Source organism: Rattus rattus, chromosome 11 (genome assembly GCF_011064425.1).
Source record: "Rattus rattus isolate New Zealand chromosome 11, Rrattus_CSIRO_v1, whole genome shotgun sequence".
NCBI classification, from domain to species: Eukaryota; Metazoa; Chordata; class Mammalia; order Rodentia; family Muridae; genus Rattus; species Rattus rattus.
Window position 1 is genome coordinate 65349130 of NC_046164.1, and position 18473 is coordinate 65367602.

Sequence of the window (18473 nt, forward strand, 5' to 3'; positions counted from 1 at the left end):
TGATAACTCCACCATCCATGATTGTCTTTGATAACTCTGATTCCCATTGGTTTGTGTCCAGCTACTCTCTGGAACTCTTCAGGTGATGTCTTATTACAGCTCTGCTCAATGCAAATATTCTTGAAGCTGCTTTTATGACTGCCATTTAACTACTGAAACTTCCATTGACTTTACTCTACAGCTCAGTCCATTCTTCTAACAGATAAGTTCAGAAATAGGCAGGGAAAGCTCATTTTCAATGCAAGAAGAAAACTCTCACTGAGTCTAACTCTAATACCACGGACAATCAAGGAGAGAGTGGTCTGACAGATTTGAAATATGAGTAAACCAACTTATTTATATAGCCATAAAGGAGTTCTGAGAATCATTTGTTATGCACAAGTAATTACACAGCATTCATTCAAATGAAAGGTCATGACCATGTAGACTAGTAATTACACAATATTCATGCCAATGGAAGGTCACGGTGAACACTAATCTCAGGCCTTCTGCTAGAACGTCAGGATAAGTGTTCCTTCTTTGGCTTGAGTGTACATAGCTACAGGAACCTCTACTGTTCACTCAGGCTTGTCTTCTTTAGAATGTTATCTTTTGGAGTTCCATGTTCAGCTGGGGTGCATGAAAAGTTTTCCAGGCAGACGGCATAGGCTGAGGATAAGCTGGAATTTCCAAGATCCCATGCTTGGGAATGGAGGAGACCCTGAGGGTAAGAGCAATGAGCCTGGAGCCAGGGAAATGGGGAATTCTGGTTTAGCACAGCAGTGGTGAGTCTTGGAGTGAGGAGGAGCCTACAGCAGGAGACTTAGACAACATGGCTTTGTAGAAGAAGGCTCCTTTGATGTTCCTCCTTATGATGAAAGAGACAGTCCATACTTATCCATACCGTTTATTGGCTGTTCATCATGAATAATGGGTATATACCACCTCCACAGGGTGGAAGAGAGATTAAATACCTTTTGCAAGAAGGAATGTCTGGGAAGGGAAGCTCATTAGCTAAACTCTCAGGGCCCATCTAGATACCTCATTAGCACGGAGAACTCTGTTCTGGGCTACTTTACCATAGGTCTTGCTCCTAGGTAGGAAGTGTGGTTATGTGTCATGGGCCTGGTTGGACACAGGTGAAGCTCCTACCATTCTCTTCTATGATGTCCCAGGGCTTCCAACCCACTCAACTTAGTACTAAGTTTTTTGGCACAGTCCACTGCCCACAGCTTTTCTATGCTGGCAGAAGCTGTCAGGAGTATTTATGACCAGAACATTTCTTCAGCAGTAGTTGTATTGATTCTTTACAGCTGTTGTTAATTACAACCTAATTAAAAGTGTCCATAACACATGGACTTCCATGACAGTAGTGTAGCCAGTTTCTGCTAAAGGACATAGTTGGTGACCGTTCTGTGCTCATGGCAACTAGAAAGAAGACTATATTCTGATAAATCCTTGTTCTTGACTTGTTTAATCAATCATTTCCAGATATAATTTAAAGGGGTTATTAACAACAAATCCTTAAGTAAACCTCCACTGTAACACTTACAATAATAGCACTTAATAGTGCTTACCAATATTTATTATATAGCTCCCACCTTTGTGTCCCAGAGAAAGGGTTGGAACTGCTGAATGTAGGGCACAGTGTCTAGAACCAAGAAAGCCTGTGAACATTTGTTTGGAGAGGTATGTGTTCCAGGGAAAACTAATTCACAAAGCCCACATGTACGAGTCTATCTATCTATCTATCTATCTATCTATCTATCTATCTATCATTTAAACCAGACAAGACTTCTTTTTAAAAAGAGGCTGCAGGTTTTATGTTTTCCCATGGATAATATTAAAATTCTGTCTGTCCTGAAAATTCTTTGGAATTTTTCAGAAAGTCTTATTACATTTTCACAGCAAGATATACATACCAACCCATTTTAAAATCAGATGGTAACATATACATTTTCTATAAAAGAACATTTCTTTTGCTAGAAGTGCTATTTCAATTCTTTATGTTTACATAATTTATGTTTATAGTTTATGTTAGATATATAATAAGCAAGTAACTTGATAAATGGATATAAGTATATAATAGCATGGTGCTGCATCAGGGACACCTTCTGAGAAGGAATATGATATTTATTTTCTCTACTGTTAGTGGGACAGATTTTAAGTTGTTTTTCTCTGATGCTGTCACAAAGTATAATGAAAAAAGAAGTTGAGGAACAGGTGTCTATGATGAATGGAAAATGTATAGACTAGACCAGCCACAACAGAGCCTAAAAGTTTCCAGTAATACATGGAAGGACCATCCTTCTTACATTTGCAAAACAGTCTTGAATCTGACACTTATTTAAATATTACTTCAGTGTATAATGTAAGCCAGGAAGAATGGTTTTCTCATATACAGTAGAAAAGCAAAGGCAATTATATTTTTCAATGAATAGTATGCAATAAATGAGAGGCAAGATCAGCTCCAACCAATCATCTTATTATGTAAACAGTCCCTTTAATTTTTGACGTTGATTTTTAAAATAAGGGGTTAGACCGATGAATGAATGCCTCCAACCATATAGATAGATGATAGAGATAGATAGATAGATAGATAGATAGATAGATAGATAGATAGATAGATAGATAGTCAGTAACAGATGATTAATAGAGAGATGACAGATAGATGATAGATATATGGGTGCATGGATGAGTAGGTGATAGATTAACAGATGGCAGATGATTTTTCCCAGTTCAACATAAGGATAGATAGAAGATAAATGGATGATAAACAGACAGACAGGAAGAAAAAAAGACAGGAAGGAAGGATGGAAAGGAAGGAAGGAAGAAAGAAAGACAGACAGATGGAAAGAAAAAGAAAGGATAGATAGATAGATAGATAGATAGATAGATAGATAGATAGATAGATAGATAGATAGATAGAGAGTACCCAGTTAGTACAGGTGGGTGGGTTTGTGGACTGATTTTCCCAACACATACGTCTACTATTAATCTGAAAGTAATCCTTTTGTGAAGGGTATGAAACTTACAAAACTGAGAAACAAATTCTAAAGAAAGTGTTAGCTAGAACATAATTGTTATTTCTATAAAACCCTAGTCATTGTCTTAGTTCTCATTATTAACTACTTGATAATTTATCTCCCTGAGTCTACGTGCTCTTGCTTGCGAAAAAGAGAAATGTGATTATGGGCTCTAATTCATAGCTCATGGTAATCAGCTCTGAAAGCTGGTAGCAGAGAGCAGAGTAGATTCTGATGTCAACACTTGGGGTTAGAATTGCATCAAGACAAGTTGTTCTCCAACCCCTTTGAGAACGTGTAAAATTATAGGTGAGCATTAATGTGTTTCATGGTAGGCATAGGCTACATATTCACAAATTGTTATCATTAAATACATCATTAACTTGCTTCAAGAAAACTCATGACAAACTAGACTAGTTAATATAAGAAACAGACTCAACTGAGGTCACAACTCATCCCTGTCTCATTTGTCAGAATCAACCAAGGACTTTCTCAGAGACATGGAGAAATGGGGTAGGAGTATTACCTGTAGCATGCTTTTCCTTTTTATATTCCATTGCTCTCTCTCTCTCTCTCTCTCTCTCTCTCTCTCTCTAATTATAATTGTTATTAATGTTGTCATTAGTATTACTGTATCATTATTCACCAACAAGGTTAGCAGGTTAACACAGACCAAATATATGTATTATCCAAGGCCTCATGTCAAGAAATTCAGAGCACCTTGATGGGTATTGAGGAAGCTGTCTGTGATGTGAGCTTACTGGTTATCATTCCATTAGCCTGAGTGCTTCCAATCTTCAGATCTCTTAGTCCAACACTGGATTGAAGCTGAATCTAAGATATAATCCGTCCTCCCCATTTCCCCTTTTCTGAGACATTTGCCTCAGCTTCCTGTTCTTCCTTCACTCCATTATGTCAATCACTTGAGTGACTCCTACAGGAGGGAAGATTCAGCGTCCTTGAAGAAAAGAGATCATTCAAGGAATTGATAGACACAAACAATGCCTTCTATGATCTTTAAAAGGTTTTCTAGAAAGTTCCAGAATTAACTTACAATAAATATGAATTTGCCCAATGAATGAGTGTCTTCCTGAAATGCAGTGTTATGAAAAGCAAAAATGGCTACCAAATATCTGATAGAAACCCTCAAGTGAGACTCACTAGATTTTTCATGTATTGTAAAGTCAAATTCATTAAACTCTAATTATATTGGCTTTGCTCTACCTCTTAAAGTAGGAATTTCTGGTTTCATTGGAACTTGTTTGTGTCATGTGATATTTTTCTGATAGCTGTCTTATGCAAGGATGTTTTGGTAAATCAGGCACATGGTATTTTTATGGCTGCTCTCTGGTGAAAGGGTATGGAATGTTTTGCTAGAGCAGACAAGTAAGAGGACATGTGATGTTTGGGAAAAAAAGTATAAGCATAACCCAGCAGACAGTGGATGATATTCTGACATTGGGTCACCTTGCTTTCTTTGCTGATCTTTGCTTGTCATAACTTCACAAAGAAAAACATACCAAAGAACTTCTGGTGGTGTTCCTACTGTTTACTGCTGCTTCAGCAGACTCATGCCTCTCGGTAAAGTCTTGTTGTTTCTCCTGGATTGAGCAGCAGCTGCTGATTCATGATTGGTGTTTTCCTAGTGTACTGGACTGCTTACAGCAAAGATTGGAATCACCTCAAAGGACTAGTTCTAAATCGGTCCGTGCCCCCTTGTCCTATTAGCCATCTTCCTTCCCTACCTGCGGTCAGTGGTCTATAAGGGAACTTGAATTGTTTGAGAACCCTGTGTTTTGAAAAATATAAGCCTACAATCTCTCCCCACCTCAGTGTGTTACTGCTCTTTTGGTAGGTGTTGAAGGAAAAGCATATTAATAAACCAAGAGATGCCACCAGGTCTTGCTCAAAGGCCAGCACTGAGAGATTTTTCAGCCCAGACTGATCATTTCCTCCCTAGCCCCTCTCACAGAATTCCTTTACTTTACTGCAAAGTTACTGTTTTTATAGACAGTGGCAGCAGCCTCCCTAATCTTTTCCTTGCATTTAGTCTCAGCCTACTCCAATTTATCCCCCACACTGTAGCCAGAGGTAGCTTTTTAAATTGTAAATTTGACAAAGTAATTTGCTGCCTAAAACCTGTCAGTGTCTACCAGTTCCCTTCAAGACAGCATTGAAAATCCTTAAGGAGTCTTTCAAATCACCTAGTAAGCCAGCCCAAACAAGTGTTCACACTTCATCTCTTACCCCATCTTCATGGAGTGCTCGCAGATTCAAGCAGATACAGAAAGAACGTGAAAATGTTATGAGCAGGTAAGGAATTTTTTTTCTTTTTACATCTTCTGTCTCTATGTAACTCTCTCATGTGCAATACATGTTAGGCCCATTGTCATACCACATTTGCATTTGAACAGCCCCTTTAATATTCAAAGACAGAGAAAGATCAGGGCTTGGGGGTGGTTCTCTATCTCCTACTCATACCTTATCTACTCAGCTTTCAGGGATTAAAGAATAAAATTCCTTAAAGGTGACCCTGTACCTTCCTCTTGTAGCTTTTCTTTTCTGTCCTTCAGTTGACCTGCGTTAGGATCAGCACCCATGTAATGAATTCTATGGCTTCTCTGCCTACACATGGCTGGAGCTGAAATAGATTCTGAGAAAACTCCTCATCTGCTTTAGAGAGAGTAAGAGGGGAACACAGTGCAATACTATGTCTTTGAAAAAGGCAATCCGTTTCCAAGTTAAACTCAATTTGACAAGGGCATGTCCAATAACTAAGCTTTCATTCCCAAATGCAGTCAAAGCACACACAGAAAGAAAGAGAATCGTACACAGAGAATTGGCAGTCGTAGGACACAAGGCATTCTGAAAAGGCTGTACTGGAGGGTGCTCTGCAAATGCACTGCTGACAAAGCACACTGTGGTTACAGTGAGCTGTGTGACCAGATAATCAGGAATGGGTACTTTGTATAAAACGTACAATAAGGCCTCTGGAAGCAATTATGCTTTAGCTAAATACATACTGTGTGGTTCTCATTCATTACAACAGAAATTCTCAATTCTCCACCAATATCTTCCCAAAGTCTTATATCATGGAAGATATGTATGTTTTGCTAGGTTATATAAAAGTAAAGTTTCTGGTCCAGATGTAAAATCCTCAAAGAAAAAGACAAGATACATTTGAAAATCCTTGCTCCATCACTGAAGATGAGGCAAGATTACATGTTATTCTGTGAGTTTGTTCAGCTAATACTATTGAACTTTAATAGATCACTGTCATAGAAGCTAGGAAGGCATAACTAAACAAGTCAGAAAGTATATTGGTATTGTTAAAATTATTAAGCAAAGAGGAAAGTTGATAATTTTTGAATAAGTAAAGACATGAAGCAAAGGAGGTAGTGTCAGGTAATTTAGGAAAGGATGGAGATGAGTTGACTTCTCATGAGCTACAGTATGAGGATGACAGCTTATGACACCAAGGTTAAAAGGTCCTCAGATAATCTCCTACGACTTCTCACAGATCAGTTTACAACAGAAGAATGGCAAGTTTTCCTTTCACAGGAAAGGTATATGAGATTGCAGACATAGCAAACAGGAGATTTGGAAAAACATGTAAAAGCGACAGCTGACTTAATATCTCTCAAAAACATACTAGACAGTTCTAGAAATGTTTGTATGGTTGGATATTTTCTTTTTACCATATCTGCATTCTGGTTATACCATAAAGATACTTATTCTCATTATTATTTTTTGATATTTATAATGAACCTCAGGGCTATCATATGTGTTGTCCTCAGGCCGTATGAGTAAGCAAAGGTGTGATGAAGTCTAGAATACTAAAACTATACTAAGAGTCACCTGCTTTTTAATGGGAAATTTAACCAACATTGCTTCATAGCTTGACATAACTAGAGTCACTTAGAACGATGGAGGCATGGCCTCCATTGCCCCATAGGCATGTTTGTGGGACATTTTTTGGTTAATGTTTGATGTGAGAGGTCCCATCCCACTCTGGGTGCTGACACCCCTGTGCACGTGGTCATAGGTTATACAAGAAAACCAGCTGAAAAAGTTAAGAAGACCGTATCAGTAAGCAGTATGGTCTTAACTTCATTTTCTATTTCTAGGTTCTTGTCCTGAGCTTCTACCATGACTCCCCTACATGATAGGCTTAACATAGAAGGTGAGGCCCTTTCTTCCTCAGGTTGACTTTTGTCAGTTGTTTCAGAATAGCGATAGGACAAAACGTAAGAAATAAATTAATTTCAGAGAATAAAGCATTTGTATAACAGACCTGGTGTTTTGTTTAGTTTAATTTTATTTTGTTATTTTTTTTGGAAAGACTATGGAAAGATTTTTGAGATTTATACTGGAAAAGGTTATGCGCTCAGAGTTAACTGAGATGCTACAGAAATTTAGAAGATATAAATTCTAAGAGATATACAGAATGTAGAGACCTGGCTTGTGAAGTTTCAGGGGAAACTGAGGACTTCGCAAAGGCTTCTTGTGTGATATTTTGTACTACGAATATATGGATTCTGATCAGTTGGGACTGAAGGATCAGTGGTGACTAAGAAAACACCAGCACATTTACATCCTTTCTTTAGTTACCTTCAGACAATAGCTGATTGTCTAACTTCAGATATGATGCAAGATAAACAAAAGAACTTTGGTTTACAATTCTAGGTTACAGCCCACCACTGAAAAATTTATGGCAGAGACTCAAGCAGCTGTTATCCCAGTCATAATCAAGAGCACAGAAAGAATAGATGCATACTTGTTTAGAATTCAGCTAGGCTGGGGTTTTTCCCATTGTGTTTTCTGAAATCATGAACAGCCATTTCACAAGCTAGGACAAGAACTGTCAACTTCTAATGTAGGTAAGAAAATCAAAAGTGTTCTCACTTCTATCTATAATCTGAGAAAAAGATGATAACAGAGACATAGAACCCACCTCTTAATGGGAGGAATATAAAAGGACACCTCTCTTTAAACCTCCACTCTGGCTACCAACATCAAATGTTGTGTGCCCTCCTAAAGTAAAATACACTGATTCCTGAGATCCTTTTAAGAATTTTATTGTACAGTGATAATAGATTAATTCCCAAGGTCCATTTTTAGAAAAATTCTTCCCTGTAGTTCCTAAAGTACAGATCTTTGGCTTCTGGCTTCGTTTGATCGAAATGATGAGATTGGGTCTGTCTTAGACTGCACAGTAAGCCCATGTCTCAAAACAATATATAAAATATTCAGTTAGTCCTCTCGAAGCTCCCTGAAAAGACCACAGTCTAGAATGTATACTCATATTAAGCTAATGAATCCATAGTTCTAAAATATCTTATTACTTACATAAATCTAGATTAAATCCACAATCATGATTTAACTTTATTACCTTAAAAATGTTACTTTAAGATAACAAAGCAACTATGAGGTTTTCATGTTCTTGCGAATACACTGACCTCATTGCCAATGTGGAGCAGAAGCTGGGTATACAGTCCTTCCAACTTTCTTTTTCATGTTATCTTGGACCAGATACGCACTTTTGTAATGAACCACAATCAGATTCTTCTACCGTCTACACACGTCATGGACTTCAGAACGAGCACAGGTGCAAGCCCTTGTTTTGCTGATGGATTCTAGGTTTTTATTTTCTAATACCTCAGTTTATCCCTGCTCTTTACTTTCCAGTCAGACATAATTTTTTTCAATCACAATTCATGTATTTCATTTGCCCCAAGGCAAAACGGTCTGTTTTTCTTATAAAATCCAAACCAATAAAAGCAAAACAGTTGTTGATTGGCATATGGTGATGGACAATAACAGGAATTACATAGAAAGATAGACAAAGATGTCACAGGAGACCACCCAAAGCTTTTACAGAAGTGACATTTTACCTGTTCTTCCCATTTTTCACTGTATGGGAAGAATAGGGAATTAGGACAGATTCATGCTTATTGACAATTACTAGAATTTTCTTCTGTAACATGTTATGGGGATCTCTAGGCTTTCTCATTAACCTTGTATAAACTCCTGTCTAGTCAAGAAGGTCTTGGGATTGATAACACCTGATTCAAGACCTCTCCTCCTGTTCTTTCAGAAACCTCTTTAGGAAGCTGCTATTTATTCCCAGTCATGGCAAGGCCAGAATGGGGGAACTTAATGACTTCCTCCTTCTTCCTGAGCTGGCTTTTTGTGGCTTTGCTTGATTACCATTTGTCACAATGTATGTGTCTTTTTAAAGTTCTCTGTCAAAGGGAACATCAATCACTTCTGAGGCTAAATATAATCCAGTTGTTGCATAAGGATTCTATATGAAATTGCAATACCTGAGTTCTAGCCACTAAAATGCCACAATTAAAAATACAACTGATGACAAATAATGACTTATTTTCAGTAGGCTGGCTGGTGATCATTGTGTACTTGGTAACATTTTAATTTATTAGATTTATTTTTATTTTTATTCTTTTTTCTTTATTTTTTAGACTAGATGATTTTTTTCTTTATTTCTTTTTAAATTGAGAATATTTATGTGATTCTAGACTTTTTTATATCATTAAATGATCTCTTCCTCCCCCTATTCTCCCAAAAGAGATATAAAGACAGAGCCTTGTACAGTCCTCATACTTGCTGCTTCAAACTCCGTGAGCCCATATGGCCCCTACTTAGTTGATGTGGTGGGTCATCTCCTGATGTCCTCCATCCCTTATGACTCCTACAATCTTCACTGTCCCCATATTCTTCCGGGCTCCCCAATGTCATAAGGGAGAGACTCAATGAAAACATCTAATTTAAACTCTCTCTCTACATAATGTTTTCAGAAGAAGCCTCTCTAGTGACAATTGTACAAGATACCAATGTATGTTGGGTATACCAGGATAATATTTGGAATCATTTCATTAATTTTTTTGTGAGGGAGGGCAGCACCAGCTGTATTTGCTTAAATCCCAGGTCTCTGAGCTATCCAATCTCTGGTTGCTGGCCATTCAGACAGTAGAGAACGTATCTGTCTTGCAGGATAGGCCTCATGCTAAACCAAATATTGGTTGGCCACTTCCACAAGTTCTGTCCCACTGTTGCCCCAATGTAACCTGTGGGAAGATCACGTTGTATGATAAGAGATTTTTGGCTGTCTGAATATCTCTTTTCATACTCTACAGAGAACCTTCCCGTGCCAAAGAGGTTAGAATGTAGGTTTGAAGGTTCCATGCAGGTACCAACTCATCCTCTCAACATTCTACGTTCTACGTTCTACATTCTACATTCTAGGTTCACTGAACTGTGTGAATGCTTTCCTTAGCAGTGAAGCCTCACTGCCAGTTTTCAGAGAGCAACCTTCTCTCCTAGCCTTAGCCTCCACAGGATGCCCTGGTCTACAACTCATTCAAATGCAACCCATTCCCAGCACTGGAAGCCTTGCCTCGCTACAAAAGATGACCAGTTCACACCCTGTCACTCCATGACAAGGAGTCCTTACCAGGGTCATTTTTCTAGATTTCACTGCAGCATATATCCAACTGTCCTTTCCTATCTCCCAACTCTAGCTGTCCCTCCCAGCACTCTCTACCTCTACCCCTTTTCCTCCATGAATCTTTCCTACTCCTGTTTCTACCTTTACCCATTCTATCCACAGCATCTACTTTACGTTCTCTTTTCAAAGAGGTCCATGTGTACCCCTATACCTCTCTTCTTTACCTAAACTCTCCGAGTTTTGGGGTTGTAGCTTGATTATTGTTTAGGTAACAGATCAAATCCACTTATAAACGAATACCTACTATATTTGTCTTTCTGAGTTTCGGTTATCTCAATCACAATGGTTTCTTTCAAGTTGCTCTCATTTGCCTGAAAATTTCATGATATCATGATTTTTTAGTAGCTGAGAAATACCTTGTTGTGAAAATGTACCACATTTTATTCATACATTCTTTAGTTAAGTGATACCTAGGTTGTTTTCAATATCCGACTATTATGAATAAAACCCCAATGAACTTATTTGAGCAAGTGTCAAGTGTCTGCGTTATAGGATTTGAGTGTCCTTTGAGTATATGCCCAAGAATAGTGTCCTTGGGTCTCGAGGTAGATTAATTCTCAATATTCTGTGGAATTGAAATTCTGGTTTTTATAATGGCTGTGCAAGTTTGCACTCCCACCAGGAATGGAGGAGTGTTCCCTTGCTCCACATCCTCACCACCATGAGCTACCACTCATGTTACTGATAGTACTTTTTAAATTTTTCTAATGGTAGGGATATTTCACATTTCTTTAAGTGTTTCTTAGCCATTTCAGAATCCTCTGTGGGAATTCTCTGTTAAGATCTGTAACTTATTTTTAATTGGATTATATGTTTTTTGATATCTAATTTCTTGGGTTCTTTATATGTTTTGGATATTAAACATCTATTGGATGTGGAGTTAATTAAATGTGTTTCCCATTTTGTAGGCTGTCCCTTTGTCCAATTAACATTTTTCTTTACATTAAAGTAGCTATTTAGTTTCATGAGGTCCTGATTTATATATCATTGATTGCATTTTTTATGTTTTTTCTATGTTATCCTTCACTTCTCTATAGTGTTGTTAGAAAATACAAACAGTTGAATGTCTGATAATCAAGGATTTTACTTTTTATTTTCAAATATTAATTTTCTGGAGAGTTATTAAAAGGAGAAAGATATGTGTGAGTGTTCAGCTAGTGCTGAAACATTATAGAAACTCCTTAGGACCAGTAGATTCAGATACAAAATCCGGATGTTCTTGAAGCTATAGAAGGAGTTATTTATGGAAATATAAAGATGTGCATCCTGTGTTGGTGAGTTCTTGCTCCACTGAAAACCAAAGAAAAGAGTGCTAATGAACAAAGAACATGGGCTAGCACCTTAGCAACAGCTAGATCCTTGTCTAGAAAAGGCAGATTAAAGTATACTCTGACAGATTTGATGAAATCTAGTTTAGTGGAGGTTACGACCATAGTAACAAAGTTCCTTTTGAGTTTATCCTTTGAATTTCTGGTCAAGTTATGTTGACAAGATTTCTTGTAAGTCGTGGGAGAACAGATACACACACACACACACAGAGAGAGAGAGAGAGAGAGAGAGAGAGAGAGAGAGAGAGAGAGACAGAGACAGAGACAGACAGAGACAGAGACAGACAAAGACAGAGAAACAGAGAGACAGAGAGAGACAGAAAGATAGAAAGAGACAGAGAGAGACAGAGAAGGGGGAATATATTTTTGCTCAGTTAAGCTCCAGGCCTGTCTATTTCCATGTTTACACAGAAACATGAATCCTACATTTATATACAGTGAAAGAAGACAGAAGCTAAAGGAAAAGAAATCCCTCAAGTGTCTGTAACCTGTATATAATCCCTTCTATAGATACATAGAAAGAACAATTCACAGCAGCATACACATTTGTTTTCAGCTTGATCTACCTTGAAGCTTTCTGTTAAGAAAATGAAATATCTTCAGAGATCATTTCTAGCCCTCGGTGAAATGACAGAAAACAGTGATATTTGTACTTTCAAGTCATTAGGTATCAGTACTGTCATTTCATAAGTGTTTGGGCATACTCCCTGTGACTTGTTCTTGCTCAGGAGATGAGAACTCTTTGGTCCTCAATAGCTATAACCTTTAGAAAACGAGAATGAACAGATAATGTCCTAAGTTCCTCTCAGTTTTGTCATTAAGTTAGAAATCCTCATAAGCTAAGTTTCTTTGAGCATCTTAAAGACAAAGTAAAAATGCAGGGCTTTATTACTTGGGAAATGATTTTATTTTCTGCTTTTTAATAAGAAAAAAAGAAAGTCTCTGGTGCATGACTGCTCTTTCAGCAGGAAAGAAATGGTGATTTTGCTCAAGCTAAAAATAGAGGGTTTAAAAAAAGTCGTGTTATTTATAAATAGCATTGCTTCAATGCAGGCATGTTTGGTCAGAAGGAGCAGCTCAAACAAAAGCCTAAAGTAAAAATATATCTACTTAACTAGCTTAGCAAGCCTACATATAAGATTTATTGCTGTGGCATATAGATAAAAGTGCAGTGGGAAGATACACAATCAAGACTTGTCCATAGCACTGGACAAAGGAACATGTATCTTTGTTGTTCATTTGTCAGATAAGGGCCTGATGTTTAGAGGAGAAGGCATGTGACCTACCAAAAGTATGTATGAAAATGGGACTCTATTTCTGACCAGCTACTTTCATCCACGGTTTTACTTCCTGCAGCCATTCTGACAGTCAAGGAAATTTCTATAAATCTAAGTGTCATTTTACCTAATTCACCCTAAACTCTACTGGGTAAAGAGGAAAGAGGAACAGTGCACACTGAATCAGTCTTGGGAAGAGACACCTTAACAGATCAGTTGATTAAGGAACTAAACTTAGTCCTGGTAGAGACTTCAGGCAGGAATGAGGCTCTGTGGATAGGACCTTGAGAGAAGTGTAGTCTTGTATGTGAGGACACTCATGCTATAATCAGTAGAGTAAGATGATACCAAATTTCCTGTCAGAAATATGGCTATTTATTTCTTAAATGTTCACCAAATTTTACTATATTTATATGTGGACATTCACAACTCATGTGAAACTTATTTTTCATCTTTCTTACTTGAATATATAGTCATGCTGTGAACAGACACCATGACCAATGCAAGTTTTATAAAGGACAATATTTAATTGGGGCGGGCTTACAGGTTCGGAGGTTCAGTCCATTATTATCAAGGCAGGAGCAAGGAAGCATCCAGGCAGGCATGCTAAAGGCAGAGCTGAGAGTTCTACATCTTCATCTGATGGCTGCTAGCAGAGAACTAATTTTGAGGAAGCTAGGACTAGAGTATTAAAGCCCACTCCCACAGTGACACGCCTACTCCCACAAGGCCACACTTCTAAATATTACCACAACCTGGTTGCCAACAATTTTCAAACCTTAGGGACATAAAAGTGATAAAATTTTCCAAAAAACAGAATATCAATGTCATACTACAAATATCCAGCTATTCAACTTCTTTCTTACCAAGACTTTAATAAACTTGTTAAAGAGAAAGTTTAGCTTTACAGAAATTTTGGGTAAAGTTCAGCATTTTCATATACATCCTTACCGTGCACTGGTTTGTCAATTAGTTATGTTTAGTCATTCACATTCACCTGCCTTATTTAGTACAGCTAATTGGTTCACATGGATCTACATCGATCTATCATTGTTACTCGAAGTTCCTGACTCATCTTAGGATTCACTTTTGTTAGGGCACGTCCTCTTGTCTTTGACAGACACAAGGTCTCATGCATGCATATCCACAACATCACACCAAATAATGTCCTCGGACTCTCTTTACTCTACTTCATCTATTCAAGTTGCTCCCTGTGGAATGCCTAACTGTTAAATGTTTTACTTCACTTAGAGTTTGGTGTACAATATAATGAGAAAGTGATTACATTCTTTTTGGATTGCCTTTATTCTATGAGGAATATGTATCTAATGTTCCTCCATATCTATGGTACCTATGTTATTATTACTCTGCATCTGACTCACACCCCATTCTTCTAATGTTCCACATCTATTCATCTGCATTGTGGGAGACCACTTAATTTCTTTAGACTTTTACAGTTATAAGTAAATCTGCTGTAATACTGATATTCATTTTTGTGTAGACATACTTTTAATCAGTTAACACCTGGGATGTTTTATTTGGACAAAGAAACAGGTTTTATTTTTTATTTTTATTATTTTTATTTTATTTTATTTGTTTTTAAAATCTCATTCTTTGAGAATTTCATATGTGAATTATATACGGCCTTCCCCTTTCTGACACATCTCCTTCTCAAATATGAAGTTGAGCAAACATTTTCAGGTCATTTGGGCAAATAATAAGGTTTTCTTTTCTGGATACCCTGGTAACACTATGGTTGTCTTTAAAATAAACTACCAATTGTCTTCCAAAGAGACTGCACTGTTTCCATATCCACCATTAATTGGTAAGATTTCCTGATGTTCACATCTCTTTCTACACTCAGTATTGAAACAGATGCAGAAGAATGTTCTTGTTTATCTTGAAATTCTCTAATGACATGACAGATTGAGCATTTTTAAGATGAGAATTTCCTATCTGCACATCTTTAAAATAATTGTGGCTTATTTGTATCTTATTTGCTGGCCTTCTTTTCTTCTTGTGGATTTTAAAGAGTACTTTGAATACTAGTTCTCCTTTTACATGCTTTTTCATAAACTTTCATTCCCTTTTTGGCGTATCTTCCCATGCCTGTATCCATTTAACTTTTCAGAATAGATTTCTTAACTTTAATGAAGTCTACCTCTTTATTCATTCTCTCATCTGTCATGTTTCTGATGTTAGATCTAAAACTGTCTTGTTAATCGAAACCCATCTAAACTTTTCCTAGTGTTTCTCTATGGATTCCTTAGTTTCTACTTTGCATGTGGACCTATGGTCATTTGGAATCCTGTGTACACAGTGTTTTGCATGTGGCTATTAACTAGAGAAAGACAGTCATTGAAGAGTCTGTCTATTTGTCACTGAGTTGCCCTCATCTTGCCGTACATCTTAAGTCTTCTTTTTTTTTTTTTTGGTTCTTTTTTTTCCGGGGCTGGGAACCGAACCCAGGGCCTTGCGCTTCCTAGGCAAGCGCTCTACCACTGAGCTAAATCCCCAACCCTCTTGCCGTACATCTTGTGACATTATTCTGAGTCTCCTTTACAACTGTTCTCATAGTCAGTTGAAAATCTTTGTGTCTCCTCTGTGTTATATTATACTATGTTCCTTACTGTAGCTGCCCTATGAGTCAGCTGCTGACTTTGTGTTTCCAGGTTGTTTTGGACAATTTGGAATCATTTTCCACTGGGATGTAGCTTTGAATCAGTTTGTCATTATACAAAATTACTTTTGGGAACTTCGGTTGGGACATGGAGTACATGTGAAAGTAATATTTTGAGAATGTAAATTTTTCTATCCTGGTACATTTGAGAGACTACACTATTTGTGTAGATATTTTTCATGATTACATTTTACATGAAAAATAAATGTTGAGAATGATGAGGGAGGGTTATATGCCAATAATGGGACAGTTATGAAAGAGGATACAAAGAGAATTGGTTTTCTACTTCTAGCTCTCTAATTAATATTTTAGTTTTGGTACCTGCTAAGGGCACAACACATAGAACTTAATGTGAAGCTTCACAGCTTCAGTTTTAAATTCCAATTGAAGCTGTCTATAAGGTCATTAAGCTGTAAAGACTTTTAAACTGGCTGCTTTGTGTCTGTGGTAATTTTATTTATTTTTAAAGTTTTTAACAATAAGATCTATTTAAAATGAATAAATATGGCTGTTGCAGTATAGGATACAGTTATATCTATAGGAAATACACAGTTATGTACAATTTTTGCTGCACTACTCAAAATCAAAAGGAATACATAGAATGGGGAGAGACAGTAGTGGAGGCATATATATTATGTCGAAGAAGTACCTGACAAACAATACTAATTCTATGAAAGGTTTCTAGACATGACAGGAGCACAACAGGATGAAGATGGGTGAGAAGTTCATTAAATACAGAAATATTAGAGCACAGAAATGTGTGTGTGTGTGTGTGTGTGTGTGTGTGTGTGTGTGTGTGTGTGTGTGTGGTATTCAAGTGGGTGTGGAGACATGGGAATACTTTGAACTTCATGGCGCAGGTACATTACTTTTCCTGGGAGGTTTCTGATAATATAAGAGGCGGGAAGCCTCCAACAACGAGCATGTCAGGTGTGCAGTGGAGCTGATGAGGTGTCAGAATGGTTTATGGAAGATGAAGATTGATTTTTCTGATGTGTGGAAATGATTTGCAAAGAAAAAATGTGAAAGGATGAATACCTTGCTGACTTCTCAGCCTGCGTCTCCAGTCCTGCCTCCTTTTGCATTGTTTTCCTCTCGGAAACACCTCACCAGGGCACACAACTCAGAAATTCACTCATGCATTATTCATCTGTTAACTCTTATGGCACAGAGAACCACATGCAGTAACAGTCTAGATACTGGGCTATACATGTGTGGATAGATCAGTGGGAATCTGACCCTTAAGCCATAGAATTCTTGTCTCAACTCTCATTTGCTGACTCTGAGCTACTGCCTCTTTTATTAAAAAAAATACATTTATTTATTTATTTACTTTATGTATATTTACATAAAGTATATATATAGATAGACAGATATTTGTGTTTTTGTATGTGCATGTGTGCATGTGATACACACACACACACACACACATATATATATATATATATATATATATATATATATACACACACATTCCATATACATGAAGTGCCATAGGAGGTGAGAGAAGGCCATTAGATTCCTTAGAATTTGATTTACAGATTGTCAACCATCATGGATACTGGGACTCTTCTGTAAGATTATTAAGATCACCTAAGTGGTGAGACTCTTTAGCCCTTCTCTTTGTTTCACTGCCAATTTGGAAATCTTCCTCTTCTTCTTTGACCTTGCACTCAGTCTCCTCTGATCTCTCTCCTCTTCTTCATCCTCAGGCCCTAAATTCTATTTTATCTTATGATGCCAAGAACACATGCCACATCATTCCTACCTACCATCTCATAAAGCCAGAAGCATAAAGGATTCTTCTGGGAAATTTGAGTCAGCAAGCGACACCCATATTACATATATGGAACAGGTGTATTTAATTTAATTTAATGTATTTACCTCATTGCTTTAACTGATATACGTTCTTCCATTCCACAAGGTATAAAGTGTCATGAGGAGGGGAAGGAAGGGGAAATCTCTGAACTGATTGGGAGAATGGAAAGATCTGTATGCGAGGAAACTGATGAGTAGACTATAATGTTTCTAGAGGCTTGCTTCATATACAGGATGGCTAAACAAGAGAGAGAGGGAGGGGGATGGAGGGAAGAAGGGAGGAAAGGAGGGAGGGAGAGAGAGAGAGAGAGAGAGAGAGAGAGAGAGAGAGAGAGAGAGAGAGAGAGTCACAACATAACCTAGAGTCCAAGCAGGCACCTCTTCTGCAAAATTTCCTTTAATTCCATCAGAGTCTTACTATTGTATAGTAAGCTCATAAACTGGAGGATTGGTTCCATACACAATGGAAGCTTGAAACTCTTGAGATAAATAGCAAGTCCCTAGTTCAATTTGGAGAGGTAACTTGGGAAGCGTCAAAGAACTAAAGTATCTCTCTAGATTTCTGACCATGAGGTAATAAAATCCAAGAAGGACAAGTCTGAGGTCAAATTAATGATGCTGCCCTAAGTTAGAAAGTCTGTCTCCAAAACTGCATCCTGAATAAAACTCTTTGTACCAGCCTGCTAACAAAAAATACAGACTAATATAAGTTTGAAGATATGTTTCTGTCTCTCGCTGAGGCGAAGGACATTATATAATTTCTTCCAAGTTGTGCAGTGTTTTGATAAGAAAGGTTGCATTCAGGTTCACGTCAAGCTTTTGGGCTTCTTCACTATG